We start from the raw sequence: 26,097 nt of genomic DNA on the forward strand, positions 1-26,097 counted from the left end.
CCATATCAAGTCACCAAGTATATGTTAAAAATAAAGAATGGTTTGCCATTGCGCTGCGAGCAGGGTTCGAACCTGCGCAGGGAGACCCCATTGGATTTCAAGTCCAACGCCTTAACCACTCGGCCATCGCAGCTCGCTATATTAACTACTAGGCCTTAACCAGTCGGCTATCTCATTCTGTCCATTTTACTTCTGTAAAGACTAGACTATCTACTGAAGAGCCTATTTGAACTGTTTGTCAAGGAATATATATTCTGAGCACTTGAATCAATGGACAAGTCCATGCATTCAGCACATTATCCATATCAAGTCACATGTTACAAATATAGACTGGTTTGTCAATGCGCTGCGAGCAGCTTTAAAAACTGTACGGGGAGAAAAAAATGATTTTCATTTCCAACGCTTAAAACACTTGGCCATTGCGGCTGTGTGAATCAAAGGAAAGTGATGAGGAGAAAGCACAAGTGGGCTATATACGCTTCGAGCAAGGTTAAAACATGTGTGGGGAGACCCCATTGAAATTCAGGTCCAACGTCTGAAAAACTCGGCCGTTGCAGCTGTTGGAATTCAAGTAAAGTAATTGGGATTTGGAAACAGACATCATTGGTGCAAAATGGTAAACTTGATTGCACGACATATTGAACTTATTGTGCCAAATCACGCCTTAACCACTCGGTCATTACAGCTTTCTGAATAAGCTCACACAAAAGATTTCTGAGCACTTGAATCACTGGACAAGTCCATGCATTAAAGAGACTATCCATATCAAGTCACCAAGGATATGTTCAGAATGAGGACTGGTTTGTCATAACGCTGCGAGCAGGGTTCGAACCTGCGCGGGGAGACCCCATTGGATTTCGAGTCCAACGCCTTAACCTCTCGGCCATCACAGCTTGCTCTATTACCTTCTACGCCCTAACCAGTCCGCTATCTCGTTCTGTCCATTTTAACTCTAAAACGTCCAGATCATCGCTACTGAAGTACCGACTTGAAATGTTTGTCATGGAAGATACATTCTGAGCACTTGAATCAAAGGACAAGTGCACACATTATCCATATCAAGTCACCAAGTATATGTTAAAAATAAAGAATGGTTTGCCATTGCGCTGCGAGCAGGGTTCGAACCTGCGCAGGGAGACCCCATTGGATTTCAAGTCCAACGCCTTAACCACTCGGCCATCGCAGCTCGCTATATTAACTACTAGGCCTTAACCAGTCGGCTATCTCATTCTGTCCATTTTACTTCTGTAAAGACTAGACTATCTACTGAAGAGCCTATTTGAACTGTTTGTCAAGGAATATATATTCTGAGCACTTGAATCAATGGACAAGTCCATGCATTCAGCACATTATCCATATCAAGTCACATGTTACAAATATAGACTGGTTTGTCAATGCGCTGCGAGCAGCTTTAAAAACTGTACGGGGAGAAAAAAATGATTTTCATTTCCAACGCTTAAAACACTTGGCCATTGCGGCTGTGTGAATCAAAGGAAAGTGATGAGGAGAAAGCACAAGTGGGCTATATACGCTTCGAGCAAGGTTAAAACATGTGTGGGGAGACCCCATTGAAATTCAGGTCCAACGTCTGAAAAACTCGGCCGTTGCAGCTGTTGGAATTCAAGTAAAGTAATTGGGATTTGGAAACAGACATCATTGGTGCAAAATGGTAAACTTGATTGCACGACATATTGAACTTATTGTGCCAAATCACGCCTTAACCACTCGGTCATTACAGCTTTCTGAATAAGCTCACACAAAAGATTTCTGAGCACTTGAATCACTGGACAAGTCCATGCATTAAAGAGACTATCCATATCAAGTCACCAAGGATATGTTCAGAATGAGGACTGGTTTGTCATAACGCTGCGAGCAGGGTTCGAACCTGCGCGGGGAGACCCCATTGGATTTCGAGTCCAACGCCTTAACCTCTCGGCCATCACAGCTTGCTCTATTACCTTCTACGCCCTAACCAGTCCGCTATCTCGTTCTGTCCATTTTAACTCTAAAACGTCCAGATCATCGCTACTGAAGTACCGACTTGAAATGTTTGTCATGGAAGATACATTCTGAGCACTTGAATCAAAGGACAAGTGCACACATTATCCATATCAAGTCACCAAGTATATGTTAAAAATAAAGAATGGTTTGCCATTGCGCTGCGAGCAGGGTTCGAACCTGCGCAGGGAGACCCCATTGGATTTCAAGTCCAACGCCTTAACCACTCGGCCATCGCAGCTCGCTATATTAACTACTAGGCCTTAACCAGTCGGCTATCTCATTCTGTCCATTTTACTTCTGTAAAGACTAGACTATCTACTGAAGAGCCTATTTGAACTGTTTGTCAAGGAATATATATTCTGAGCACTTGAATCAATGGACAAGTCCATGCATTCAGCACATTATCCATATCAAGTCACATGTTACAAATATAGACTGGTTTGTCAATGCGCTGCGAGCAGCTTTAAAAACTGTACGGGGAGAAAAAAATGATTTTCATTTCCAACGCTTAAAACACTTGGCCATTGCGGCTGTGTGAATCAAAGGAAAGTGATGAGGAGAAAGCACAAGTGGGCTATATACGCTTCGAGCAAGGTTAAAACATGTGTGGGGAGACCCCATTGAAATTCAGGTCCAACGTCTGAAAAACTCGGCCGTTGCAGCTGTTGGAATTCAAGTAAAGTAATTGGGATTTGGAAACAGACATCATTGGTGCAAAATGGTAAACTTGATTGCACGACATATTGAACTTATTGTGCCAAATCACGCCTTAACCACTCGGTCATTACAGCTTTCTGAATAAGCTCACACAAAAGATTTCTGAGCACTTGAATCACTGGACAAGTCCATGCATTAAAGAGACTATCCATATCAAGTCACCAAGGATATGTTCAGAATGAGGACTGGTTTGTCATAACGCTGCGAGCAGGGTTCGAACCTGCGCGGGGAGACCCCATTGGATTTCGAGTCCAACGCCTTAACCTCTCGGCCATCACAGCTTGCTCTATTACCTTCTACGCCCTAACCAGTCCGCTATCTCGTTCTGTCCATTTTAACTCTAAAACGTCCAGATCATCGCTACTGAAGTACCGACTTGAAATGTTTGTCATGGAAGATACATTCTGAGCACTTGAATCAAAGGACAAGTGCACACATTATCCATATCAAGTCACCAAGTATATGTTAAAAATAAAGAATGGTTTGCCATTGCGCTGCGAGCAGGGTTCGAACCTGCGCAGGGAGACCCCATTGGATTTCAAGTCCAACGCCTTAACCACTCGGCCATCGCAGCTCGCTATATTAACTACTAGGCCTTAACCAGTCGGCTATCTCATTCTGTCCATTTTACTTCTGTAAAGACTAGACTATCTACTGAAGAGCCTATTTGAACTGTTTGTCAAGGAATATATATTCTGAGCACTTGAATCAATGGACAAGTCCATGCATTCAGCACATTATCCATATCAAGTCACATGTTACAAATATAGACTGGTTTGTCAATGCGCTGCGAGCAGCTTTAAAAACTGTACGGGGAGAAAAAAATGATTTTCATTTCCAACGCTTAAAACACTTGGCCATTGCGGCTGTGTGAATCAAAGGAAAGTGATGAGGAGAAAGCACAAGTGGGCTATATACGCTTCGAGCAAGGTTAAAACATGTGTGGGGAGACCCCATTGAAATTCAGGTCCAACGTCTGAAAAACTCGGCCGTTGCAGCTGTTGGAATTCAAGTAAAGTAATTGGGATTTGGAAACAGACATCATTGGTGCAAAATGGTAAACTTGATTGCACGACATATTGAACTTATTGTGCCAAATCACGCCTTAACCACTCGGTCATTACAGCTTTCTGAATAAGCTCACACAAAAGATTTCTGAGCACTTGAATCACTGGACAAGTCCATGCATTAAAGAGACTATCCATATCAAGTCACCAAGGATATGTTCAGAATGAGGACTGGTTTGTCATAACGCTGCGAGCAGGGTTCGAACCTGCGCGGGGAGACCCCATTGGATTTCGAGTCCAACGCCTTAACCTCTCGGCCATCACAGCTTGCTCTATTACCTTCTACGCCCTAACCAGTCCGCTATCTCGTTCTGTCCATTTTAACTCTAAAACGTCCAGATCATCGCTACTGAAGTACCGACTTGAAATGTTTGTCATGGAAGATACATTCTGAGCACTTGAATCAAAGGACAAGTGCACACATTATCCATATCAAGTCACCAAGTATATGTTAAAAATAAAGAATGGTTTGCCATTGCGCTGCGAGCAGGGTTCGAACCTGCGCAGGGAGACCCCATTGGATTTCAAGTCCAACGCCTTAACCACTCGGCCATCGCAGCTCGCTATATTAACTACTAGGCCTTAACCAGTCGGCTATCTCATTCTGTCCATTTTACTTCTGTAAAGACTAGACTATCTACTGAAGAGCCTATTTGAACTGTTTGTCAAGGAATATATATTCTGAGCACTTGAATCAATGGACAAGTCCATGCATTCAGCACATTATCCATATCAAGTCACATGTTACAAATATAGACTGGTTTGTCAATGCGCTGCGAGCAGCTTTAAAAACTGTACGGGGAGAAAAAAATGATTTTCATTTCCAACGCTTAAAACACTTGGCCATTGCGGCTGTGTGAATCAAAGGAAAGTGATGAGGAGAAAGCACAAGTGGGCTATATACGCTTCGAGCAAGGTTAAAACATGTGTGGGGAGACCCCATTGAAATTCAGGTCCAACGTCTGAAAAACTCGGCCGTTGCAGCTGTTGGAATTCAAGTAAAGTAATTGGGATTTGGAAACAGACATCATTGGTGCAAAATGGTAAACTTGATTGCACGACATATTGAACTTATTGTGCCAAATCACGCCTTAACCACTCGGTCATTACAGCTTTCTGAATAAGCTCACACAAAAGATTTCTGAGCACTTGAATCACTGGACAAGTCCATGCATTAAAGAGACTATCCATATCAAGTCACCAAGGATATGTTCAGAATGAGGACTGGTTTGTCATAACGCTGCGAGCAGGGTTCGAACCTGCGCGGGGAGACCCCATTGGATTTCGAGTCCAACGCCTTAACCTCTCGGCCATCACAGCTTGCTCTATTACCTTCTACGCCCTAACCAGTCCGCTATCTCGTTCTGTCCATTTTAACTCTAAAACGTCCAGATCATCGCTACTGAAGTACCGACTTGAAATGTTTGTCATGGAAGATACATTCTGAGCACTTGAATCAAAGGACAAGTGCACACATTATCCATATCAAGTCACCAAGTATATGTTAAAAATAAAGAATGGTTTGCCATTGCGCTGCGAGCAGGGTTCGAACCTGCGCAGGGAGACCCCATTGGATTTCAAGTCCAACGCCTTAACCACTCGGCCATCGCAGCTCGCTATATTAACTACTAGGCCTTAACCAGTCGGCTATCTCATTCTGTCCATTTTACTTCTGTAAAGACTAGACTATCTACTGAAGAGCCTATTTGAACTGTTTGTCAAGGAATATATATTCTGAGCACTTGAATCAATGGACAAGTCCATGCATTCAGCACATTATCCATATCAAGTCACATGTTACAAATATAGACTGGTTTGTCAATGCGCTGCGAGCAGCTTTAAAAACTGTACGGGGAGAAAAAAATGATTTTCATTTCCAACGCTTAAAACACTTGGCCATTGCGGCTGTGTGAATCAAAGGAAAGTGATGAGGAGAAAGCACAAGTGGGCTATATACGCTTCGAGCAAGGTTAAAACATGTGTGGGGAGACCCCATTGAAATTCAGGTCCAACGTCTGAAAAACTCGGCCGTTGCAGCTGTTGGAATTCAAGTAAAGTAATTGGGATTTGGAAACAGACATCATTGGTGCAAAATGGTAAACTTGATTGCACGACATATTGAACTTATTGTGCCAAATCACGCCTTAACCACTCGGTCATTACAGCTTTCTGAATAAGCTCACACAAAAGATTTCTGAGCACTTGAATCACTGGACAAGTCCATGCATTAAAGAGACTATCCATATCAAGTCACCAAGGATATGTTCAGAATGAGGACTGGTTTGTCATAACGCTGCGAGCAGGGTTCGAACCTGCGCGGGGAGACCCCATTGGATTTCGAGTCCAACGCCTTAACCTCTCGGCCATCACAGCTTGCTCTATTACCTTCTACGCCCTAACCAGTCCGCTATCTCGTTCTGTCCATTTTAACTCTAAAACGTCCAGATCATCGCTACTGAAGTACCGACTTGAAATGTTTGTCATGGAAGATACATTCTGAGCACTTGAATCAAAGGACAAGTGCACACATTATCCATATCAAGTCACCAAGTATATGTTAAAAATAAAGAATGGTTTGCCATTGCGCTGCGAGCAGGGTTCGAACCTGCGCAGGGAGACCCCATTGGATTTCAAGTCCAACGCCTTAACCACTCGGCCATCGCAGCTCGCTATATTAACTACTAGGCCTTAACCAGTCGGCTATCTCATTCTGTCCATTTTACTTCTGTAAAGACTAGACTATCTACTGAAGAGCCTATTTGAACTGTTTGTCAAGGAATATATATTCTGAGCACTTGAATCAATGGACAAGTCCATGCATTCAGCACATTATCCATATCAAGTCACATGTTACAAATATAGACTGGTTTGTCAATGCGCTGCGAGCAGCTTTAAAAACTGTACGGGGAGAAAAAAATGATTTTCATTTCCAACGCTTAAAACACTTGGCCATTGCGGCTGTGTGAATCAAAGGAAAGTGATGAGGAGAAAGCACAAGTGGGCTATATACGCTTCGAGCAAGGTTAAAACATGTGTGGGGAGACCCCATTGAAATTCAGGTCCAACGTCTGAAAAACTCGGCCGTTGCAGCTGTTGGAATTCAAGTAAAGTAATTGGGATTTGGAAACAGACATCATTGGTGCAAAATGGTAAACTTGATTGCACGACATATTGAACTTATTGTGCCAAATCACGCCTTAACCACTCGGTCATTACAGCTTTCTGAATAAGCTCACACAAAAGATTTCTGAGCACTTGAATCACTGGACAAGTCCATGCATTAAAGAGACTATCCATATCAAGTCACCAAGGATATGTTCAGAATGAGGACTGGTTTGTCATAACGCTGCGAGCAGGGTTCGAACCTGCGCGGGGAGACCCCATTGGATTTCGAGTCCAACGCCTTAACCTCTCGGCCATCACAGCTTGCTCTATTACCTTCTACGCCCTAACCAGTCCGCTATCTCGTTCTGTCCATTTTAACTCTAAAACGTCCAGATCATCGCTACTGAAGTACCGACTTGAAATGTTTGTCATGGAAGATACATTCTGAGCACTTGAATCAAAGGACAAGTGCACACATTATCCATATCAAGTCACCAAGTATATGTTAAAAATAAAGAATGGTTTGCCATTGCGCTGCGAGCAGGGTTCGAACCTGCGCAGGGAGACCCCATTGGATTTCAAGTCCAACGCCTTAACCACTCGGCCATCGCAGCTCGCTATATTAACTACTAGGCCTTAACCAGTCGGCTATCTCATTCTGTCCATTTTACTTCTGTAAAGACTAGACTATCTACTGAAGAGCCTATTTGAACTGTTTGTCAAGGAATATATATTCTGAGCACTTGAATCAATGGACAAGTCCATGCATTCAGCACATTATCCATATCAAGTCACATGTTACAAATATAGACTGGTTTGTCAATGCGCTGCGAGCAGCTTTAAAAACTGTACGGGGAGAAAAAAATGATTTTCATTTCCAACGCTTAAAACACTTGGCCATTGCGGCTGTGTGAATCAAAGGAAAGTGATGAGGAGAAAGCACAAGTGGGCTATATACGCTTCGAGCAAGGTTAAAACATGTGTGGGGAGACCCCATTGAAATTCAGGTCCAACGTCTGAAAAACTCGGCCGTTGCAGCTGTTGGAATTCAAGTAAAGTAATTGGGATTTGGAAACAGACATCATTGGTGCAAAATGGTAAACTTGATTGCACGACATATTGAACTTATTGTGCCAAATCACGCCTTAACCACTCGGTCATTACAGCTTTCTGAATAAGCTCACACAAAAGATTTCTGAGCACTTGAATCACTGGACAAGTCCATGCATTAAAGAGACTATCCATATCAAGTCACCAAGGATATGTTCAGAATGAGGACTGGTTTGTCATAACGCTGCGAGCAGGGTTCGAACCTGCGCGGGGAGACCCCATTGGATTTCGAGTCCAACGCCTTAACCTCTCGGCCATCACAGCTTGCTCTATTACCTTCTACGCCCTAACCAGTCCGCTATCTCGTTCTGTCCATTTTAACTCTAAAACGTCCAGATCATCGCTACTGAAGTACCGACTTGAAATGTTTGTCATGGAAGATACATTCTGAGCACTTGAATCAAAGGACAAGTGCACACATTATCCATATCAAGTCACCAAGTATATGTTAAAAATAAAGAATGGCTTGCCATTGCGCTGCGAGCAGGGTTCGAACCTGCGCAGGGAGACCCCATTGGATTTCAAGTCCAACGCCTTAACCACTCGGCCATCGCAGCTCGCTATATTAACTACTAGGCCTTAACCAGTCGGCTATCTCATTCTGTCCATTTTACTTCTGTAAAGACTAGACTATCTACTGAAGAGCCTATTTGAACTGTTTGTCAAGGAATATATATTCTGAGCACTTGAATCAATGGACAAGTCCATGCATTCAGCACATTATCCATATCAAGTCACATGTTACAAATATAGACTGGTTTGTCAATGCGCTGCGAGCAGCTTTAAAAACTGTACGGGGAGAAAAAAATGATTTTCATTTCCAACGCTTAAAACACTTGGCCATTGCGGCTGTGTGAATCAAAGGAAAGTGATGAGGAGAAAGCACAAGTGGGCTATATACGCTTCGAGCAAGGTTAAAACATGTGTGGGGAGACCCCATTGAAATTCAGGTCCAACGTCTGAAAAACTCGGCCGTTGCAGCTGTTGGAATTCAAGTAAAGTAATTGGGATTTGGAAACAGACATCATTGGTGCAAAATGGTAAACTTGATTGCACGACATATTGAACTTATTGTGCCAAATCACGCCTTAACCACTCGGTCATTACAGCTTTCTGAATAAGCTCACACAAAAGATTTCTGAGCACTTGAATCACTGGACAAGTCCATGCATTAAAGAGACTATCCATATCAAGTCACCAAGGATATGTTCAGAATGAGGACTGGTTTGTCATAACGCTGCGAGCAGGGTTCGAACCTGCGCGGGGAGACCCCATTGGATTTCGAGTCCAACGCCTTAACCTCTCGGCCATCACAGCTTGCTCTATTACCTTCTACGCCCTAACCAGTCCGCTATCTCGTTCTGTCCATTTTAACTCTAAAACGTCCAGATCATCGCTACTGAAGTACCGACTTGAAATGTTTGTCATGGAAGATACATTCTGAGCACTTGAATCAAAGGACAAGTGCACACATTATCCATATCAAGTCACCAAGTATATGTTAAAAATAAAGAATGGTTTGCCATTGCGCTGCGAGCAGGGTTCGAACCTGCGCAGGGAGACCCCATTGGATTTCAAGTCCAACGCCTTAACCACTCGGCCATCGCAGCTCGCTATATTAACTACTAGGCCTTAACCAGTCGGCTATCTCATTCTGTCCATTTTACTTCTGTAAAGACTAGACTATCTACTGAAGAGCCTATTTGAACTGTTTGTCAAGGAATATATATTCTGAGCACTTGAATCAATGGACAAGTCCATGCATTCAGCACATTATCCATATCAAGTCACATGTTACAAATATAGACTGGTTTGTCAATGCGCTGCGAGCAGCTTTAAAAACTGTACGGGGAGAAAAAAATGATTTTCATTTCCAACGCTTAAAACACTTGGCCATTGCGGCTGTGTGAATCAAAGGAAAGTGATGAGGAGAAAGCACAAGTGGGCTATATACGCTTCGAGCAAGGTTAAAACATGTGTGGGGAGACCCCATTGAAATTCAGGTCCAACGTCTGAAAAACTCGGCCGTTGCAGCTGTTGGAATTCAAGTAAAGTAATTGGGATTTGGAAACAGACATCATTGGTGCAAAATGGTAAACTTGATTGCACGACATATTGAACTTATTGTGCCAAATCACGCCTTAACCACTCGGTCATTACAGCTTTCTGAATAAGCTCACACAAAAGATTTCTGAGCACTTGAATCACTGGACAAGTCCATGCATTAAAGAGACTATCCATATCAAGTCACCAAGGATATGTTCAGAATGAGGACTGGTTTGTCATAACGCTGCGAGCAGGGTTCGAACCTGCGCGGGGAGACCCCATTGGATTTCGAGTCCAACGCCTTAACCTCTCGGCCATCACAGCTTGCTCTATTACCTTCTACGCCCTAACCAGTCCGCTATCTCGTTCTGTCCATTTTAACTCTAAAACGTCCAGATCATCGCTACTGAAGTACCGACTTGAAATGTTTGTCATGGAAGATACATTCTGAGCACTTGAATCAAAGGACAAGTGCACACATTATCCATATCAAGTCACCAAGTATATGTTAAAAATAAAGAATGGCTTGCCATTGCGCTGCGAGCAGGGTTCGAACCTGCGCAGGGAGACCCCATTGGATTTCAAGTCCAACGCCTTAACCACTCGGCCATCGCAGCTCGCTATATTAACTACTAGGCCTTAACCAGTCGGCTATCTCATTCTGTCCATTTTACTTCTGTAAAGACTAGACTATCTACTGAAGAGCCTATTTGAACTGTTTGTCAAGGAATATATATTCTGAGCACTTGAATCAATGGACAAGTCCATGCATTCAGCACATTATCCATATCAAGTCACATGTTACAAATATAGACTGGTTTGTCAATGCGCTGCGAGCAGCTTTAAAAACTGTACGGGGAGAAAAAAATGATTTTCATTTCCAACGCTTAAAACACTTGGCCATTGCGGCTGTGTGAATCAAAGGAAAGTGATGAGGAGAAAGCACAAGTGGGCTATATACGCTTCGAGCAAGGTTAAAACATGTGTGGGGAGACCCCATTGAAATTCAGGTCCAACGTCTGAAAAACTCGGCCGTTGCAGCTGTTGGAATTCAAGTAAAGTAATTGGGATTTGGAAACAGACATCATTGGTGCAAAATGGTAAACTTGATTGCACGACATATTGAACTTATTGTGCCAAATCACGCCTTAACCACTCGGTCATTACAGCTTTCTGAATAAGCTCACACAAAAGATTTCTGAGCACTTGAATCACTGGACAAGTCCATGCATTAAAGAGACTATCCATATCAAGTCACCAAGGATATGTTCAGAATGAGGACTGGTTTGTCATAACGCTGCGAGCAGGGTTCGAACCTGCGCGGGGAGACCCCATTGGATTTCGAGTCCAACGCCTTAACCTCTCGGCCATCACAGCTTGCTCTATTACCTTCTACGCCCTAACCAGTCCGCTATCTCGTTCTGTCCATTTTAACTCTAAAACGTCCAGATCATCGCTACTGAAGTACCGACTTGAAATGTTTGTCATGGAAGATACATTCTGAGCACTTGAATCAAAGGACAAGTGCACACATTATCCATATCAAGTCACCAAGTATATGTTAAAAATAAAGAATGGCTTGCCATTGCGCTGCGAGCAGGGTTCGAACCTGCGCAGGGAGACCCCATTGGATTTCAAGTCCAACGCCTTAACCACTCGGCCATCGCAGCCCGCTATATTAACTACTAGGCCTTAACCAGTCGGCTATCTCATTCTGTCCATTTTACTTCTGTAAAGACTAGACTATCTACTGAAGAGCCTATTTGAACTGTTTGTCAAGGAATATATATTCTGAGCACTTGAATCAATGGACAAGTCCATGCATTCAGCACATTATCCATATCAAGTCACATGTTACAAATATAGACTGGTTTGTCAATGCGCTGCGAGCAGCTTTAAAAACTGTACGGGGAGAAAAAAATGATTTTCATTTCCAACGCTTAAAACACTTGGCCATTGCGGCTGTGTGAATCAAAGGAAAGTGATGAGGAGAAAGCACAAGTGGGCTATATACGCTTCGAGCAAGGTTAAAACATGTGTGGGGAGACCCCATTGAAATTCAGGTCCAACGTCTGAAAAACTCGGCCGTTGCAGCTGTTGGAATTCAAGTAAAGTAATTGGGATTTGGAAACAGACATCATTGGTGCAAAATGGTAAACTTGATTGCACGACATATTGAACTTATTGTGCCAAATCACGCCTTAACCACTCGGTCATTACAGCTTTCTGAATAAGCTCACACAAAAGATTTCTGAGCACTTGAATCACTGGACAAGTCCATGCATTAAAGAGACTATCCATATCAAGTCACCAAGGATATGTTCAGAATGAGGACTGGTTTGTCATAACGCTGCGAGCAGGGTTCGAACCTGCGCGGGGAGACCCCATTGGATTTCGAGTCCAACGCCTTAACCTCTCGGCCATCACAGCTTGCTCTATTACCTTCTACGCCCTAACCAGTCCGCTATCTCGTTCTGTCCATTTTAACTCTAAAACGTCCAGATCATCGCTACTGAAGTACCGACTTGAAATGTTTGTCATGGAAGATACATTCTGAGCACTTGAATCAAAGGAAAAGTGCACACATTATCCATATCAAGTCACCAAGTATATGTTAAAAATAAAGAATGGCTTGCCATTGCGCTGCGAGCAGGGTTCGAACCTGCGCAGGGAGACCCCATTGGATTTCAAGTCCAACGCCTTAACCACTCGGCCATCGCAGCTCGCTATATTAACTACTAGGCCTTAACCAGTCGGCTATCTCATTCTGTCCATTTTACTTCTGTAAAGACTAGACTATCTACTGAAGAGCCTATTTGAACTGTTTGTCAAGGAATATATATTCTGAGCACTTGAATCAATGGACAAGTCCATGCATTCAGCACATTATCCATATCAAGTCACATGTTACAAATATAGACTGGTTTGTCAATGCGCTGCGAGCAGCTTTAAAAACTGTACGGGGAGAAAAAAATGATTTTCATTTCCAACGCTTAAAACACTTGGCCATTGCGGCTGTGTGAATCAAAGGAAAGTGATGAGGAGAAAGCACAAGTGGGCTATATACGCTTCGAGCAAGGTTAAAACATGTGTGGGGAGACCCCATTGAAATTCAGGTCCAACGTCTGAAAAACTCGGCCGTTGCAGCTGTTGGAATTCAAGTAAAGTAATTGGGATTTGGAAACAGACATCATTGGTGCAAAATGGTAAACTTGATTGCACGACATATTGAACTTATTGTGCCAAATCACGCCTTAACCACTCGGTCATTACAGCTTTCTGAATAAGCTCACACAAAAGATTTCTGAGCACTTGAATCACTGGACAAGTCCATGCATTAAAGAGACTATCCATATCAAGTCACCAAGGATATGTTCAGAATGAGGACTGGTTTGTCATAACGCTGCGAGCAGGGTTCGAACCTGCGCGGGGAGACCCCATTGGATTTCGAGTCCAACGCCTTAACCTCTCGGCCATCACAGCTTGCTCTATTACCTTCTACGCCCTAACCAGTCCGCTATCTCGTTCTGTCCATTTTAACTCTAAAACGTCCAGATCATCGCTACTGAAGTACCGACTTGAAATGTTTGTCATGGAAGATACATTCTGAGCACTTGAATCAAAGGACAAGTGCACACATTATCCATATCAAGTCACCAAGTATATGTTAAAAATAAAGAATGGTTTGCCATTGCGCTGCGAGCAGGGTTCGAACCTGCGCAGGGAGACCCCATTGGATTTCAAGTCCAACGCCTTAACCACTCGGCCATCGCAGCTCGCTATATTAACTACTAGGCCTTAACCAGTCGGCTATCTCATTCTGTCCATTTTACTTCTGTAAAGACTAGACTATCTACTGAAGAGCCTATTTGAACTGTTTGTCAAGGAATATATATTCTGAGCACTTGAATCAATGGACAAGTCCATGCATTCAGCACATTATCCATATCAAGTCACATGTTACAAATATAGACTGGTTTGTCAATGCGCTGCGAGCAGCTTTAAAAACTGTACGGGGAGAAAAAAATGATTTTCATTTCCAACGCTTAAAACACTTGGCCATTGCGGCTGTGTGAATCAAAGGAAAGTGATGAGGAGAAAGCACAAGTGGGCTATATACGCTTCGAGCAAGGTTAAAACATGTGTGGGGAGACCCCATTGAAATTCAGGTCCAACGTCTGAAAAACTCGGCCGTTGCAGCTGTTGGAATTCAAGTAAAGTAATTGGGATTTGGAAACAGACATCATTGGTGCAAAATGGTAAACTTGATTGCACGACATATTGAACTTATTGTGCCAAATCACGCCTTAACCACTCGGTCATTACAGCTTTCTGAATAAGCTCACACAAAAGATTTCTGAGCACTTGAATCACTGGACAAGTCCATGCATTAAAGAGACTATCCATATCAAGTCACCAAGGATATGATCAGAATGAGGACTGGTTTGTCATAACGCTGCGAGCAGGGTTCGAACCTGCGCGGGGAGACCCCATTGGATTTCGAGTCCAACGCCTTAACCTCTCGGCCATCACAGCTTGCTCTATTACCTTCTACGCCCTAACCAGTCCGCTATCTCGTTCTGTTCATTTTAACTCTAAAACGTCCAGATCATCGCTACTGAAGTACCGACTTGAAATGTTTGTCATGGAAGATACATTCTGAGCACTTGAATCAAAGGACAAGTGCACACATTATCCATATCAAGTCACCAAGTATATGTTAAAAATAAAGAATGGTTTGCCATTGCGCTGCGAGCAGGGTTCGAACCTGCGCAGGGAGACCCCATTGGATTTCAAGTCCAACGCCTTAACCACTCGGCCATCGCAGCTCGCTATATTAACTACTAGGCCTTAACCAGTCGGCTATCTCATTCTGTCCATTTTACTTCTGTAAAGACTAGACTATCTACTGAAGAGCCTATTTGAACTGTTTGTCAAGGAATATATATTCTGAGCACTTGAATCAATGGACAAGTCCATGCATTCAGCACATTATCCATATCAAGTCACATGTTACAAATATAGACTGGTTTGTCAATGCGCTGCGAGCAGCTTTAAAAACTGTACGGGGAGAAAAAAATGATTTTCATTTCCAACGCTTAAAACACTTGGCCATTGCGGCTGTGTGAATCAAAGGAAAGTGATGAGGAGAAAGCACAAGTGGGCTATATACGCTTCGAGCAAGGTTAAAACATGTGTCGGGAGACCCAATTGAAATTCAGGTCCAACGTCTGAAAAACTCGGCCGTTGCAGCTGTTGGAATTCAAGTAAAGTAATTGGGATTTGGAAACAGACATCATTGGTGCAAAATGGTAAACTTGATTGCACGACATATTGAACTTATTGTGCCAAATCACGCCTTAACCACTCGGTCATTACAGCTTTCTGAATAAGCTCACACAAAAGATTTCTGAGCACTTGAATCACTGGACAAGTCCATGCATTAAAGAGACTATCCATATCAAGTCACCAAGGATATGTTCAGAATGAGGACTGGTTTGTCATAACGCTGCGAGCAGGGTTCGAACCTGCGCGGGGAGACCCCATTGGATTTCGAGTCCAACGCCTTAACCTCTCGGCCATCACAGCTTGCTCTATTACCTTCTACGCCCTAACCAGTCCGCTATCTCGTTCTGTCCATTTTAACTCTAAAACGTCCAGATCATCGCTACTGAAGTACCGACTTGAAATGTTTGTCATGGAAGATACACTCTGAGCACTTGAATCAAAGGAAAAGTGCACACATTATCCATATCAAGTCACCAAGTATATGTTAAAAATAAAGAATGGCTTGCCATTGCGCTGCGAGCAGGGTTCGAACCTGCGCAGGGAGACCCCATTGGATTTCAAGTCCAACGCCTTAACCACTCGGCCATCGCAGCCCGCTATATTAACTACTAGGCCTTAACCAGTCGGCTATCTCATTCTGTCCATTTTACTTCTGTAAAGACTAGACTATCTACTGAAGAGCCTATTTGAACTGTTTGTCAAGGAATATATATTCTGAGCACTTGAATCAATGGACAAGTCCATGCATTCAGCACATTATCCATATCAAGTCACATGTTACAAATATAGACTGGTTTGTCAATGCGCTGCGAGCAGCTTTAAAAACTGTACGGGGAGAAAAAAATTATTTTCATTTCCAACGCTTAAAACACTTGGCCATTGCGGCTGTGTGAATCAAAGGAAAGTGATGAGGAGAAAGCACAAGTGGGCTATATACGCTTCGAGCAAGGTTAAAACATGTGTGGGGAGACCCCATTGAAATTCAGGTCCAACGTCTGAAAAACTCGGCCGTTGCAGCTGTTGGAATTCAAGTAAAGTAATTGGGATTTGGAAACAGACATCATTGGTGCAAAATGGTAAACTTGATTGCACGACATATTGAACTTATTGTGCCAAATCACGCCTTAACCACTCGGTCATTACAGCTTTCTGAATAAGCTCACACAAAAGATTTCTGAGCACTTGAATCACTGGACAAGTCCATGCATTAAAGAGACTATCCATATCAAGTCACCAAGGATATGTTCAGAATGAGGACTGGTTTGTCATAACGCTGCGAGCAGGGTTCGAACCTGCGCGGGGAGACCCCATTGGATTTCGAGTCCAACGCCTTAACCTCTCGGCCATCACAGCTTGCTCTATTACCTTCTACGCCCTAACCAGTCCGCTATCTCGTTCTGTCCATTTTAACTCTAAAACGTCCAGATCATCGCTACTGAAGTACCGACTTGAAATGTTTGTCATGGAAGATACATTCTGAGCACTTGAATCAAAGGACAAGTGCACACATTATCCATATCAAGTCACCAAGTATATGTTAAAAATAAAGAATGGTTTGCCATTGCGCTGCGAGCAGGGTTCGAACCTGCGCAGGGAGACCCCATTGGATTTCAAGTCCAACGCCTTAACCACTCGGCCATCGCAGCTCGCTATATTAACTACTAGGCCTTAACCAGTCGGCTATCTCATTCTGTCCATTTTACTTCTGTAAAGACTAGACTATCTACTGAAGAGCCTATTTGAACTGTTTGTCAAGGAATATATATTCTGAGCACTTGAATCAATGGACAAGTCCATGCATTCAGCACATTATCCATATCAAGTCACATGTTACAAATATAGACTGGTTTGTCAATGCGCTGCGAGCAGCTTTAAAAACTGTACGGGGAGAAAAAAATGATTTTCATTTCCAACGCTTAAAACACTTGGCCATTGCGGCTGTGTGAATCAAAGGAAAGTGATGAGGAGAAAGCACAAGTGGGCTATATACGCTTCGAGCAAGGTTAAAACATGTGTGGGGAGACCCCATTGAAATTCAGGTCCAACGTCTGAAAAACTCGGCCGTTGCAGCTGTTGGAATTCAAGTAAAGTAATTGGGATTTGGAAACAGACATCATTGGTGCAAAATGGTAAACTTGATTGCACGACATATTGAACTTATTGTGCCAAATCACGCCTTAACCACTCGGTCATTACAGCTTTCTGAATAAGCTCACACAAAAGATTTCTGAGCACTTGAATCACTGGACAAGTCCATGGATTAAAGAGACTATCCATATCAAGTCACCAAGGATATGATCAGAATGAGGACTGGTTTGTCATAACGCTGCGAGCAGGGTTCGAACCTGCGCGGGGAGACCCCATTGGATTTCGAGTCCAACGCCTTAACCTCTCGGCCATCACAGCTTGCTCTATTACCTTCTACGCCCTAACCAGTCCGCTATCTCGTTCTGTCCATTTTAACTCTAAAACGTCCAGATCATCGCTACTGAAGTACCGACTTGAAATGTTTGTCATGGAAGATACATTCTGAGCACTTGAATCAAAGGACAAGTGCACACATTATCCATATCAAGTCACCAAGTATATGTTAAAAATAAAGAATGGTTTGCCATTGCGCTGCGAGCAGGGTTCGAACCTGCGCAGGGAGACCCCATTGGATTTCAAGTCCAACGCCTTAACCACTCGGCCATCGCAGCTCGCTATATTAACTACTAGGCCTTAACCAGTCGGCTATCTCATTCTGTCCATTTTACTTCTGTAAAGACTAGACTATCTACTGAAGAGCCTATTTGAACTGTTTGTCAAGGAATATATATTCTGAGCACTTGAATCAATGGACAAGTCCATGCATTCAGCACATTATCCATATCAAGTCACATGTTACAAATATAGACTGGTTTGTCAATGCGCTGCGAGCAGCTTTAAAAACTGTACGGGGAGAAAAAAATGATTTTCATTTCCAACGCTTAAAACACTTGGCCATTGCGGCTGTGTGAATCAAAGGAAAGTGATGAGGAGAAAGCACAAGTGGGCTATATACGCTTCGAGCAAGGTTAAAACATGTGTGGGGAGACCCCATTGAAATTCAGGTCCAACGTCTGAAAAACTCGGCCGTTGCAGCTGTTGGAATTCAAGTAAAGTAATTGGGATTTGGAAACAGACATCATTGGTGCAAAATGGTAAACTTGATTGCACGACATATTGAACTTATTGTGCCAAATCACGCCTTAACCACTCGGTCATTACAGCTTTCTGAATAAGCTCACACAAAAGATTTCTGAGCACTTGAATCACTGGACAAGTCCATGCATTAAAGAGACTATCCATATCAAGTCACCAAGGATATGTTCAGAATGAGGACTGGTTTGTCATAACGCTGCGAGCAGGGTTCGAACCTGCGCGGGGAGACCCCATTGGATTTCGAGTCCAACGCCTTAACCTCTCGGCCATCACAGCTTGCTCTATTACCTTCTACGCCCTAACCAGTCCGCTATCTCGTTCTGTCCATTTTAACTCTAAAACGTCCAGATCATCGCTACTGAAGTACCGACTTGAAATGTTTGTCATGGAAGATACATTCTGAGCACTTGAATCAAAGGAAAAGTGCACACATTATCCATATCAAGTCACTAAGTATATGTTAAAAATAAAGAATGGCTTGCCATTGCGCTGCGAGCAGGGTTCGAACCTGCGCAGGGAGACCCCATTGGATTTCAAGTCCAACGCCTTAACCACTCGGCCATCACAGCCCGCTATATTAACTACTAGGCCTTAACCAGTCGGCTATCTCATTCTGTCCATTTTACTTCTGTAAAGACTAGACTATCTACTGAAGAGCCTATTTGAACTGTTTGTCAAGGAATATATATTCTGAGCACTTGAATCAATGGACAAGTCCATGCATTCAGCACATTATCCATATCAAGTCACATGTTACAAATATAGACTGGTTTGTCAATGCGCTGCGAGCAGCTTTAAAAACTGTACGGGGAGAAAAAAATTATTTTCATTTCCAACGCTTAAAACACTTGGCCATTGCGGCTGTGTGAATCAAAGGAAAGTGATGAGGAGAAAGCACAAGTGGGCTATATACGCTTCGAGCAAGGTTAAAACATGTGTGGGGAGACCCCATTGAAATTCAGGTCCAACGTCTGAAAAACTCGGCCGTTGCAGCTGTTGGAATTCAAGTAAAGTAATTGGGATTTGGAAACAGACATCATTGGTGCAAAATGGTAAACTTGATTGCACGACATATTGAACTTATTGTGCCAAATCACGCCTTAACCACTCGGTCATTACAGCTTTCTGAATAAGCTCACACAAAAGATTTCTGAGCACTTGAATCACTGGACAAGTCCATGCATTGAAGAGACTATCCATATCAAGTCACCAAGGATATGTTCAGAATGAGGACTGGTTTGTCATAACGCTGCGAGCAGGGTTCGAACCTGCGCGGGGAGACCCCATTGGATTTCGAGTCCAACGCCTTAACCTCTCGGCCATCACTGCTTGCTCTATTACCTTCTACGCCCTAACCAGTCCGCTATCTCGTTCTGTCCATTTTAACTCTAAAACGTCCAGATCATCGCTACTGAAGTACCGACTTGAAATGTTTGTCATGGAAGATACATTCTGAGCACTTGAATCAAAGGAAAAGTGCACACATTATCCATATCAAGTCACTAAGTATATGTTAAAAATAAAGAATGGCTTGCCATTGCGCTGCGAGCAGGGTTCGAACCTGCGCAGGGAGACCCCATTGGATTTCAAGTCCAACGCCTTAACCACTCGGCCATCGCAGCCCGCTATATTAACTACTAGGCCTTAACCAGTCGGCTATCTCATTCTGTCCATTTTACTTCTGTAAAGACTAGACTATCTACTGAAGAGCCTATTTGAACTGTTTGTCAAGGAATATATATTCTGAGCACTTGAATCAATGGACAAGTCCATGCATTCAGCACATTATCCATATCAAGTCACATGTTACAAATATAGACTGGTTTGTCAATGCGCTGCGAGCAGCTTTAAAAACTGTACGGGGAGAAAAAAATGATTTTCATTTCCAACGCTTAAAACACTTGGCCATTGCGGCTGTGTGAATCAAAGGAAAGTGATGAGGAGAAAGCACAAGTGGGCTATATACGCTTCGAGCAAGGTTAAAACATGTGTGGGGAGACCCCATTGAAATTCAGGTCCAACGTCTGAAAAACTCGGCCGTTGCAGCTGTTGGAATTCAAGTAAAGTAATTGGGATTTGGAAACAGACATCATTGGTGCAAAATGGTAAACTTGATTGCACGACATATTGAACTTATTGTGCCAAATCACGCCTTAACCACTCGGTCATTACAGCTTTCTGAATAAGCTCACACAAAAGATTTCTGAGCACTTGAATCACTGGACAAGTCCATGCATTGAAGAGACTATCCATATCAAGTCACCAAGGATATGTTCAGAATGAGGACTGGTTTGTCATAACGCTGCGAGTAGTGTTCGAACCTGCGCGGGGAGACCCCGTTGGATTTCGAGTCCAACGCCTTAACCTCTCGGCCATCACTGCTTGCTCTATTACCTTCTACGCCCTAACCAGTCCGCTATCTCGTTCTGTCCATTTTAACTCTAAAACGTCCAGATCATCGCTACTGAAGTACCGACTTGAAATGTTTGTCATGGAAGATACATTCTGAGCACTTGAATCAAAGGACAAGTGCACACATTATCCATATCAAGTCACCAAGTATATGTTAAAAATAAAGAATGGTTTGCCATTGCGCTGCGAGGAGGGTTCGAACCTGCGCAGGGAGACCCCATTGGATTTCAAGTCCAACGCCTTAACCACTCGGCCATCGCAGCTCGCTATATTAACTACTAGACCTTAACCAGTCGGCTATCTCATTCTGTCCATTTTACTTCTGTAAAGACTAGACTATCTACTGAAGAGCCTATTTGAACTGTTTGTCAAGGAATATATATTCTGAGCACTTGAATCAATGGACAAGTCCATGCATTCAGCACATTATCCATATCAAGTCACATGTTACAAATATAGACTGGTTTGTCAATGCGCTGCGAGCAGCTTTAAAAACTGTACGGGGAGAAAAAAATGATTTTCATTTCCAACGCTTAAAACACTTGGCCATTGCGGCTGTGTGAATCAAAGGAAAGTGATGAGGAGAAAGCACAAGTGGGCTATATACGCTTCGAGCAAGGTTAAAACATGTGTCGGGAGACCCCATTGAAATTCAGGTCCAACGTCTGAAAAACTCGGCCGTTGCAGCTGTTGGAATTCAAGTAAAGTAATTGGGATTTGGAAACAGACATCATTGGTGCAAAATGGTAAACTTGATTGCACGACATATTGAACTTATTGTGCCAAATCACGCCTTAACCACTCGGTCATTACAGCTTTCTGAATAAGCTCACACAAAAGATTTCTGAGCACTTGAATCACTGGACAAGTCCATGGATTAAAGAGACTATCCATATCAAGTCACCAAGGATATGATCAGAATGAGGACTGGTTTGTCATAACGCTGCGAGCAGGGTTCGAACCTGCGCGGGGAGACCCCATTGGATTTCGAGTCCAACGCCTTAACCTCTCGGCCATCACAGCTTGCTCTATTACCTTCTACGCCCTAACCAGTCCGCTATCTCGTTCTGTTCATTTTAACTCTAAAACGTCCAGATCATCGCTACTGAAGTACCGACTTGAAATGTTTGTCATGGAAGATACATTCTGAGCACTTGAATCAAAGGACAAGTGCACACATTATCCATATCAAGTCACCAAGTATATGTTAAAAATAAAGAATGGTTTGCCATTGCGCTGCGAGCAGGGTTCGAACCTGCGCAGGGAGACCCCATTGGATTTCAAGTCCAACGCCTTAACCACTCGGCCATCGCAGCTCGCTATATTAACTACTAGGCCTTAACCAGTCGGCTATCTCATTCTGTCCATTTTACTTCTGTAAAGACTAGACTATCTACTGAAGAGCCTATTTGAACTGTTTGTCAAGGAATATATATTCTGAGCACTTGAATCAATGGACAAGTCCATGCATTCAGCACATTATCCATATCAAGTCACATGTTACAAATATAGACTGGTTTGTCAATGCGCTGCGAGCAGCTTTAAAAACTGTACGGGGAGAAAAAAATGATTTTCATTTCCAACGCTTAAAACACTTGGCCATTGCGGCTGTGTGAATCAAAGGAAAGTGATGAGGAGAAAGCACAAGTGGGCTATATACGCTTCGAGCAAGGTTAAAACATGTGTCGGGAGACCCCATTGAAATTCAGGTCCAACGTCTGAAAAACTCGGCCGTTGCAGCTGTTGGAATTCAAGTAAAGTAATTGGGATTTGGAAACAGACATCATTGGTGCAAAATGGTAAACTTGATTGCACGACATATTGAACTTATCGTGCCAAATCACGCCTTAACCACTCGGTCATTACAGCTTTCTGAATAAGCTCACACAAAAGATTTCTGAGCACTTGAATCACTGGACAAGTCCATGCATTAAAGAGACTATCCATATCAAGTCACCAAGGATATGTTCAGAATGAGGACTGGTTTGTCATAACGCTGCGAGCAGGGTTCGAACCTGCGCGGGGAGACCCCATTGGATTTCGAGTCCAACGCCTTAACCTCTCGGCCATCACTGCTTGCTCTATTACCTTCTACGCCCTAACCAGTCCGCTATCTCGTTCTGTCCATTTTAACTCTAAAACGTCCAGATCATCGCTACTGAAGTACCGACTTGAAATGTTTGTCATGGAAGATACATTCTGAGCACTTGAATCAAAGGACAAGTGCACACATTATCCATATCAAGTCACCAAGGATATGATCAGAATGAGGACTGGTTTGTCATAACGCTGCGAGCAGGGTTCGAACCTGCGCGGGGAGACCCCATTGGATTTCGAGTCCAACGCCTTAACCTCTCGGCCATCACAGCTTGCTCTATTACCTTCTACGCCCTAACCAGTCCGCTATCTCGTTCTGTTCATTTTAACTCTAAAACGTCCAGATCATCGCTACTGAAGTACCGACTTGAAATGTTTGTCATGGAAGATACATTCTGAGCACTTGAATCAAAGGACAAGTGCACACATTATCCATATCAAGTCACCAAGTATATGTTAAAAATAAAGAATGGTTTGCCATTGCGCTGCGAGCAGGGTTCGAACCTGCGCAGGGAGACCCCATTGGATTTCAAGTCCAACGCCTTAACCACTCGGCCATCGCAGCTCGCTATATTAACTACTAGGCCTTAACCAGTCGGCTATCTCATTCTGTCCATTTTACTTCTGTAAAGACTAGACTATCTACTGAAGAGCCTATTTGAACTGTTTGTCAAGGAATATATATTCTGAGCACTTGAATCAATGGACAAGTCCATGCATTCAGCACATTATCCATATCAAGTCACATGTTACAAATATAGACTGGTTTGTCAATGCGCTGCGAGCAGCTTTAAAAACTGTACGGGGAGAAAAAAATGATTTTCATTTCCAACGCTTAAAACACTTGGCCATTGCGGCTGTGTGAATCAAAGGAAAGTGATGAGGAGAAAGCACAAGTGGGCTATATACGCTTCGAGCAAGGTTAAAACATGTGTGGGGAGACCCCATTGAAATTCAGGTCCAACGTCTGAAAAACTCGGCCGTTGCAGCTGTTGGAATTCAAGTAAAGTAATTGGGATTTGGAAACAGACATCATTGGTGCAAAATGGTAAACTTGATTGCACGACATATTGAACTTATTGTGCCAAATCACGCCTTAACCACTCGGTCATTACAGCTTTCTGAATAAGCTCACACAAAAGATTTCTGAGCACTTGAATCACTGGACAAGTCCATGCATTAAAGAGACTATCCATATCAAGTCATCAAGGATATGTTCAGAATGAGGACTGGTTTGTCATAACGCTGCGAGCAGGGTTCGAACCTGCGCGGGGAGACCCAATTGGATTTCGAGTCCAACGCCTTAACCTCTCGGCCATCACAGCTTGCTCTATTACCTTCTATGCCCTAACCAGTCCGCTATCTCGTTCTGTTCATTTTAACTCTAAAACGTCCAGATCATCGCTACTGAAGTACCGACTTGAAATGTTTGTCATGGAAGATACATTCTGAGCACTTGAATCAAAGGACAAGTGCACACATTATCCATATCAAGTCACCAAGTATATGTTAAAAATAAAGAATGGTTTGCCATTGCGCTGCAAGCAGGGTTCGAACCTGCGCAGGGAGACCCCATTGGATTTCAAGTCCAACGCCTTAACCACTCGGCCATCGCAGCTCGCTATATTAACTACTAGGCCTTAACCAGTCGGCTATCTCATTCTGTCCATTTTACTTCTGTAAAGACTAGACTATCTACTGAAGAGCCTATTTGAACTGTTTGTCAAGGAATATATATTCTGAGCACTTGAATCAATGGACAAGTCCATGCATTCAGCACATTATCCATATCAAGTCACATGTTACAAATATAGACTGGTTTGTCAATGCGCTGCGAGCAGCTTTAAAAACTGTACGGGGAGAAAAAAATGATTTTCATTTCCAACGCTTAAAACACTTGGCCATTGCGGCTGTGTGAATCAAAGGAAAGTGATGAGGAGAAAGCACAAGTGGGCTATATACGCTTCGAGCAAGGTTAAAACATGTGTGGGGAGACCCCATTGAAATTCAGGTCCAACGTCTGAAAAACTCGGCCGTTGCAGCTGTTGGAATTCAAGTAAAGTAATTGGGATTTGGAAACAGACATCATTGGTGCAAAATGGTAAACTTGATTGCACAACATATTGAACTTATTGTGCCAAATCACGCCTTAACCACTCGGTCATTACAGCTTTCTGAATAAGCTCACACAAAAGATTTCTGAGCACTTGAATCACTGGACAAGTCCATGGATTAAAGAGACTATCCATATCAAGTCACCAAGGATATGATCAGAATGAGGACTGGTTTGTCATAACGCTGCGAGCAGGGTTCGAACCTGCGCGGGGAGACCCCATTGGATTTCGAGTCCAACGCCTTAACCTCTCGGCCATCACAGATTGCTCTATTACCTTCTACGCCCTAACCAGTCCGCTATCTCGTTCTGTTCATTTTAACTCTAAAACGTCCAGATCATCGCTACTGAAGTACCGACTTGAAATGTTTGTCATGGAAGATACATTCTGAGCACTTGAATCAAAGGACAAGTGCACACATTATCCATATCAAGTCACCAAGTATATGTTAAAAATAAAGAATGGTTTGCCATTGCGCTGCGAGCAGGGTTCGAACCTGCGCAGGGAGACCCCATTGGATTTCAAGTCCAACGCCTTAACCACTCGGCCATCGCAGCTCGCTATATTAACTACTAGGCCTTAACCAGTCGGCTATCTCATTCTGTCCATTTTACTTCTGTAAAGACTAGACTATCTACTGAAGAGCCTATTTGAACTGTTTGTCAAGGAATATATATTCTGAGCACTTGAATCAATGGACAAGTCCATGCATTCAGCACATTATCCATATCAAGTCACATGTTACAAATATAGACTGGTTTGTCAATGCGCTGCGAGCAGCTTTAAAAACTGTACGGGGAGAAAAAAATGATTTTCATTTCCAACGCTTAAAACACTTGGCCATTGCGGCTGTGTGAATCAAAGGAAAGTGATGAGGAGAAAGCACAAGTGGGCTATATACGCTTCGAGCAAGGTTAAAACATGTGTCGGGAGACCCCATTGAAATTCAGGTCCAA

General features: G+C 43.1%; 50 non-coding genes across 50 annotated transcripts; all 50 read right to left on the reverse strand.

Annotated features, from left to right (window-relative positions):
• Window positions 1-51: 51 nt before the first annotated feature.
• trnas-uga (transfer RNA serine (anticodon UGA)) lies at window positions 52-133 on the reverse strand. The gene has a single exon. It is a non-coding gene; the product is annotated as a tRNA-Ser (tRNA).
• A 678-nt stretch (window positions 134-811) lies between these two features.
• trnas-cga (transfer RNA serine (anticodon CGA)) lies at window positions 812-893 on the reverse strand. The gene has a single exon. It is a non-coding gene; the product is annotated as a tRNA-Ser (tRNA).
• Window positions 894-1,104: 211 nt separating this feature from the next.
• On the reverse strand, window positions 1,105-1,186 carry trnas-uga (transfer RNA serine (anticodon UGA)). The gene has a single exon. It is a non-coding gene; the product is annotated as a tRNA-Ser (tRNA).
• A 678-nt stretch (window positions 1,187-1,864) lies between these two features.
• Window positions 1,865-1,946, reverse strand: trnas-cga (transfer RNA serine (anticodon CGA)). The gene has a single exon. It is a non-coding gene; the product is annotated as a tRNA-Ser (tRNA).
• A 211-nt stretch (window positions 1,947-2,157) lies between these two features.
• trnas-uga (transfer RNA serine (anticodon UGA)) lies at window positions 2,158-2,239 on the reverse strand. The gene has a single exon. It is a non-coding gene; the product is annotated as a tRNA-Ser (tRNA).
• Window positions 2,240-2,917: 678 nt separating this feature from the next.
• On the reverse strand, window positions 2,918-2,999 carry trnas-cga (transfer RNA serine (anticodon CGA)). The gene has a single exon. It is a non-coding gene; the product is annotated as a tRNA-Ser (tRNA).
• Window positions 3,000-3,210: 211 nt separating this feature from the next.
• On the reverse strand, window positions 3,211-3,292 carry trnas-uga (transfer RNA serine (anticodon UGA)). Its single transcript has one exon. It is a non-coding gene; the product is annotated as a tRNA-Ser (tRNA).
• A 678-nt stretch (window positions 3,293-3,970) lies between these two features.
• trnas-cga (transfer RNA serine (anticodon CGA)) lies at window positions 3,971-4,052 on the reverse strand. The gene has a single exon. It is a non-coding gene; the product is annotated as a tRNA-Ser (tRNA).
• A 211-nt stretch (window positions 4,053-4,263) lies between these two features.
• trnas-uga (transfer RNA serine (anticodon UGA)) lies at window positions 4,264-4,345 on the reverse strand. The gene has a single exon. It is a non-coding gene; the product is annotated as a tRNA-Ser (tRNA).
• Window positions 4,346-5,023: 678 nt separating this feature from the next.
• trnas-cga (transfer RNA serine (anticodon CGA)) lies at window positions 5,024-5,105 on the reverse strand. The gene has a single exon. It is a non-coding gene; the product is annotated as a tRNA-Ser (tRNA).
• Window positions 5,106-5,316: 211 nt separating this feature from the next.
• On the reverse strand, window positions 5,317-5,398 carry trnas-uga (transfer RNA serine (anticodon UGA)). Its single transcript has one exon. It is a non-coding gene; the product is annotated as a tRNA-Ser (tRNA).
• Window positions 5,399-6,076: 678 nt separating this feature from the next.
• trnas-cga (transfer RNA serine (anticodon CGA)) lies at window positions 6,077-6,158 on the reverse strand. Its single transcript has one exon. It is a non-coding gene; the product is annotated as a tRNA-Ser (tRNA).
• Window positions 6,159-6,369: 211 nt separating this feature from the next.
• Window positions 6,370-6,451, reverse strand: trnas-uga (transfer RNA serine (anticodon UGA)). The gene has a single exon. It is a non-coding gene; the product is annotated as a tRNA-Ser (tRNA).
• A 678-nt stretch (window positions 6,452-7,129) lies between these two features.
• trnas-cga (transfer RNA serine (anticodon CGA)) lies at window positions 7,130-7,211 on the reverse strand. The gene has a single exon. It is a non-coding gene; the product is annotated as a tRNA-Ser (tRNA).
• A 211-nt stretch (window positions 7,212-7,422) lies between these two features.
• trnas-uga (transfer RNA serine (anticodon UGA)) lies at window positions 7,423-7,504 on the reverse strand. The gene has a single exon. It is a non-coding gene; the product is annotated as a tRNA-Ser (tRNA).
• Window positions 7,505-8,182: 678 nt separating this feature from the next.
• trnas-cga (transfer RNA serine (anticodon CGA)) lies at window positions 8,183-8,264 on the reverse strand. The gene has a single exon. It is a non-coding gene; the product is annotated as a tRNA-Ser (tRNA).
• A 211-nt stretch (window positions 8,265-8,475) lies between these two features.
• On the reverse strand, window positions 8,476-8,557 carry trnas-uga (transfer RNA serine (anticodon UGA)). The gene has a single exon. It is a non-coding gene; the product is annotated as a tRNA-Ser (tRNA).
• A 678-nt stretch (window positions 8,558-9,235) lies between these two features.
• trnas-cga (transfer RNA serine (anticodon CGA)) lies at window positions 9,236-9,317 on the reverse strand. The gene has a single exon. It is a non-coding gene; the product is annotated as a tRNA-Ser (tRNA).
• A 211-nt stretch (window positions 9,318-9,528) lies between these two features.
• On the reverse strand, window positions 9,529-9,610 carry trnas-uga (transfer RNA serine (anticodon UGA)). The gene has a single exon. It is a non-coding gene; the product is annotated as a tRNA-Ser (tRNA).
• Window positions 9,611-10,288: 678 nt separating this feature from the next.
• trnas-cga (transfer RNA serine (anticodon CGA)) lies at window positions 10,289-10,370 on the reverse strand. The gene has a single exon. It is a non-coding gene; the product is annotated as a tRNA-Ser (tRNA).
• A 211-nt stretch (window positions 10,371-10,581) lies between these two features.
• On the reverse strand, window positions 10,582-10,663 carry trnas-uga (transfer RNA serine (anticodon UGA)). The gene has a single exon. It is a non-coding gene; the product is annotated as a tRNA-Ser (tRNA).
• A 678-nt stretch (window positions 10,664-11,341) lies between these two features.
• trnas-cga (transfer RNA serine (anticodon CGA)) lies at window positions 11,342-11,423 on the reverse strand. Its single transcript has one exon. It is a non-coding gene; the product is annotated as a tRNA-Ser (tRNA).
• Window positions 11,424-11,634: 211 nt separating this feature from the next.
• Window positions 11,635-11,716, reverse strand: trnas-uga (transfer RNA serine (anticodon UGA)). Its single transcript has one exon. It is a non-coding gene; the product is annotated as a tRNA-Ser (tRNA).
• A 678-nt stretch (window positions 11,717-12,394) lies between these two features.
• Window positions 12,395-12,476, reverse strand: trnas-cga (transfer RNA serine (anticodon CGA)). Its single transcript has one exon. It is a non-coding gene; the product is annotated as a tRNA-Ser (tRNA).
• Window positions 12,477-12,687: 211 nt separating this feature from the next.
• trnas-uga (transfer RNA serine (anticodon UGA)) lies at window positions 12,688-12,769 on the reverse strand. The gene has a single exon. It is a non-coding gene; the product is annotated as a tRNA-Ser (tRNA).
• Window positions 12,770-13,447: 678 nt separating this feature from the next.
• trnas-cga (transfer RNA serine (anticodon CGA)) lies at window positions 13,448-13,529 on the reverse strand. Its single transcript has one exon. It is a non-coding gene; the product is annotated as a tRNA-Ser (tRNA).
• A 211-nt stretch (window positions 13,530-13,740) lies between these two features.
• On the reverse strand, window positions 13,741-13,822 carry trnas-uga (transfer RNA serine (anticodon UGA)). Its single transcript has one exon. It is a non-coding gene; the product is annotated as a tRNA-Ser (tRNA).
• A 678-nt stretch (window positions 13,823-14,500) lies between these two features.
• On the reverse strand, window positions 14,501-14,582 carry trnas-cga (transfer RNA serine (anticodon CGA)). Its single transcript has one exon. It is a non-coding gene; the product is annotated as a tRNA-Ser (tRNA).
• Window positions 14,583-14,793: 211 nt separating this feature from the next.
• On the reverse strand, window positions 14,794-14,875 carry trnas-uga (transfer RNA serine (anticodon UGA)). Its single transcript has one exon. It is a non-coding gene; the product is annotated as a tRNA-Ser (tRNA).
• A 678-nt stretch (window positions 14,876-15,553) lies between these two features.
• trnas-cga (transfer RNA serine (anticodon CGA)) lies at window positions 15,554-15,635 on the reverse strand. The gene has a single exon. It is a non-coding gene; the product is annotated as a tRNA-Ser (tRNA).
• Window positions 15,636-15,846: 211 nt separating this feature from the next.
• On the reverse strand, window positions 15,847-15,928 carry trnas-uga (transfer RNA serine (anticodon UGA)). The gene has a single exon. It is a non-coding gene; the product is annotated as a tRNA-Ser (tRNA).
• A 678-nt stretch (window positions 15,929-16,606) lies between these two features.
• Window positions 16,607-16,688, reverse strand: trnas-cga (transfer RNA serine (anticodon CGA)). Its single transcript has one exon. It is a non-coding gene; the product is annotated as a tRNA-Ser (tRNA).
• A 211-nt stretch (window positions 16,689-16,899) lies between these two features.
• On the reverse strand, window positions 16,900-16,981 carry trnas-uga (transfer RNA serine (anticodon UGA)). The gene has a single exon. It is a non-coding gene; the product is annotated as a tRNA-Ser (tRNA).
• A 678-nt stretch (window positions 16,982-17,659) lies between these two features.
• On the reverse strand, window positions 17,660-17,741 carry trnas-cga (transfer RNA serine (anticodon CGA)). The gene has a single exon. It is a non-coding gene; the product is annotated as a tRNA-Ser (tRNA).
• Window positions 17,742-17,952: 211 nt separating this feature from the next.
• On the reverse strand, window positions 17,953-18,034 carry trnas-uga (transfer RNA serine (anticodon UGA)). Its single transcript has one exon. It is a non-coding gene; the product is annotated as a tRNA-Ser (tRNA).
• Window positions 18,035-18,712: 678 nt separating this feature from the next.
• trnas-cga (transfer RNA serine (anticodon CGA)) lies at window positions 18,713-18,794 on the reverse strand. Its single transcript has one exon. It is a non-coding gene; the product is annotated as a tRNA-Ser (tRNA).
• A 211-nt stretch (window positions 18,795-19,005) lies between these two features.
• trnas-uga (transfer RNA serine (anticodon UGA)) lies at window positions 19,006-19,087 on the reverse strand. Its single transcript has one exon. It is a non-coding gene; the product is annotated as a tRNA-Ser (tRNA).
• A 678-nt stretch (window positions 19,088-19,765) lies between these two features.
• Window positions 19,766-19,847, reverse strand: trnas-cga (transfer RNA serine (anticodon CGA)). Its single transcript has one exon. It is a non-coding gene; the product is annotated as a tRNA-Ser (tRNA).
• Window positions 19,848-20,058: 211 nt separating this feature from the next.
• On the reverse strand, window positions 20,059-20,140 carry trnas-uga (transfer RNA serine (anticodon UGA)). Its single transcript has one exon. It is a non-coding gene; the product is annotated as a tRNA-Ser (tRNA).
• Window positions 20,141-20,818: 678 nt separating this feature from the next.
• Window positions 20,819-20,900, reverse strand: trnas-cga (transfer RNA serine (anticodon CGA)). Its single transcript has one exon. It is a non-coding gene; the product is annotated as a tRNA-Ser (tRNA).
• A 211-nt stretch (window positions 20,901-21,111) lies between these two features.
• trnas-uga (transfer RNA serine (anticodon UGA)) lies at window positions 21,112-21,193 on the reverse strand. The gene has a single exon. It is a non-coding gene; the product is annotated as a tRNA-Ser (tRNA).
• Window positions 21,194-21,871: 678 nt separating this feature from the next.
• On the reverse strand, window positions 21,872-21,953 carry trnas-cga (transfer RNA serine (anticodon CGA)). Its single transcript has one exon. It is a non-coding gene; the product is annotated as a tRNA-Ser (tRNA).
• A 211-nt stretch (window positions 21,954-22,164) lies between these two features.
• On the reverse strand, window positions 22,165-22,246 carry trnas-uga (transfer RNA serine (anticodon UGA)). Its single transcript has one exon. It is a non-coding gene; the product is annotated as a tRNA-Ser (tRNA).
• Window positions 22,247-22,924: 678 nt separating this feature from the next.
• Window positions 22,925-23,006, reverse strand: trnas-cga (transfer RNA serine (anticodon CGA)). Its single transcript has one exon. It is a non-coding gene; the product is annotated as a tRNA-Ser (tRNA).
• A 211-nt stretch (window positions 23,007-23,217) lies between these two features.
• On the reverse strand, window positions 23,218-23,299 carry trnas-cga (transfer RNA serine (anticodon CGA)). Its single transcript has one exon. It is a non-coding gene; the product is annotated as a tRNA-Ser (tRNA).
• A 211-nt stretch (window positions 23,300-23,510) lies between these two features.
• Window positions 23,511-23,592, reverse strand: trnas-uga (transfer RNA serine (anticodon UGA)). Its single transcript has one exon. It is a non-coding gene; the product is annotated as a tRNA-Ser (tRNA).
• A 678-nt stretch (window positions 23,593-24,270) lies between these two features.
• trnas-cga (transfer RNA serine (anticodon CGA)) lies at window positions 24,271-24,352 on the reverse strand. Its single transcript has one exon. It is a non-coding gene; the product is annotated as a tRNA-Ser (tRNA).
• Window positions 24,353-24,563: 211 nt separating this feature from the next.
• On the reverse strand, window positions 24,564-24,645 carry trnas-uga (transfer RNA serine (anticodon UGA)). Its single transcript has one exon. It is a non-coding gene; the product is annotated as a tRNA-Ser (tRNA).
• A 678-nt stretch (window positions 24,646-25,323) lies between these two features.
• On the reverse strand, window positions 25,324-25,405 carry trnas-cga (transfer RNA serine (anticodon CGA)). The gene has a single exon. It is a non-coding gene; the product is annotated as a tRNA-Ser (tRNA).
• Window positions 25,406-25,616: 211 nt separating this feature from the next.
• trnas-uga (transfer RNA serine (anticodon UGA)) lies at window positions 25,617-25,698 on the reverse strand. Its single transcript has one exon. It is a non-coding gene; the product is annotated as a tRNA-Ser (tRNA).
• Between the last annotated feature and the right edge of the window lie 399 nt (window positions 25,699-26,097).

This window comes from Salmo salar, chromosome 03, assembly GCF_965601325.2.
Source record: "Salmo salar chromosome 03, fSalSal1, whole genome shotgun sequence".
NCBI lineage: Eukaryota > Metazoa > Chordata > Actinopteri > Salmoniformes > Salmonidae > Salmo > Salmo salar.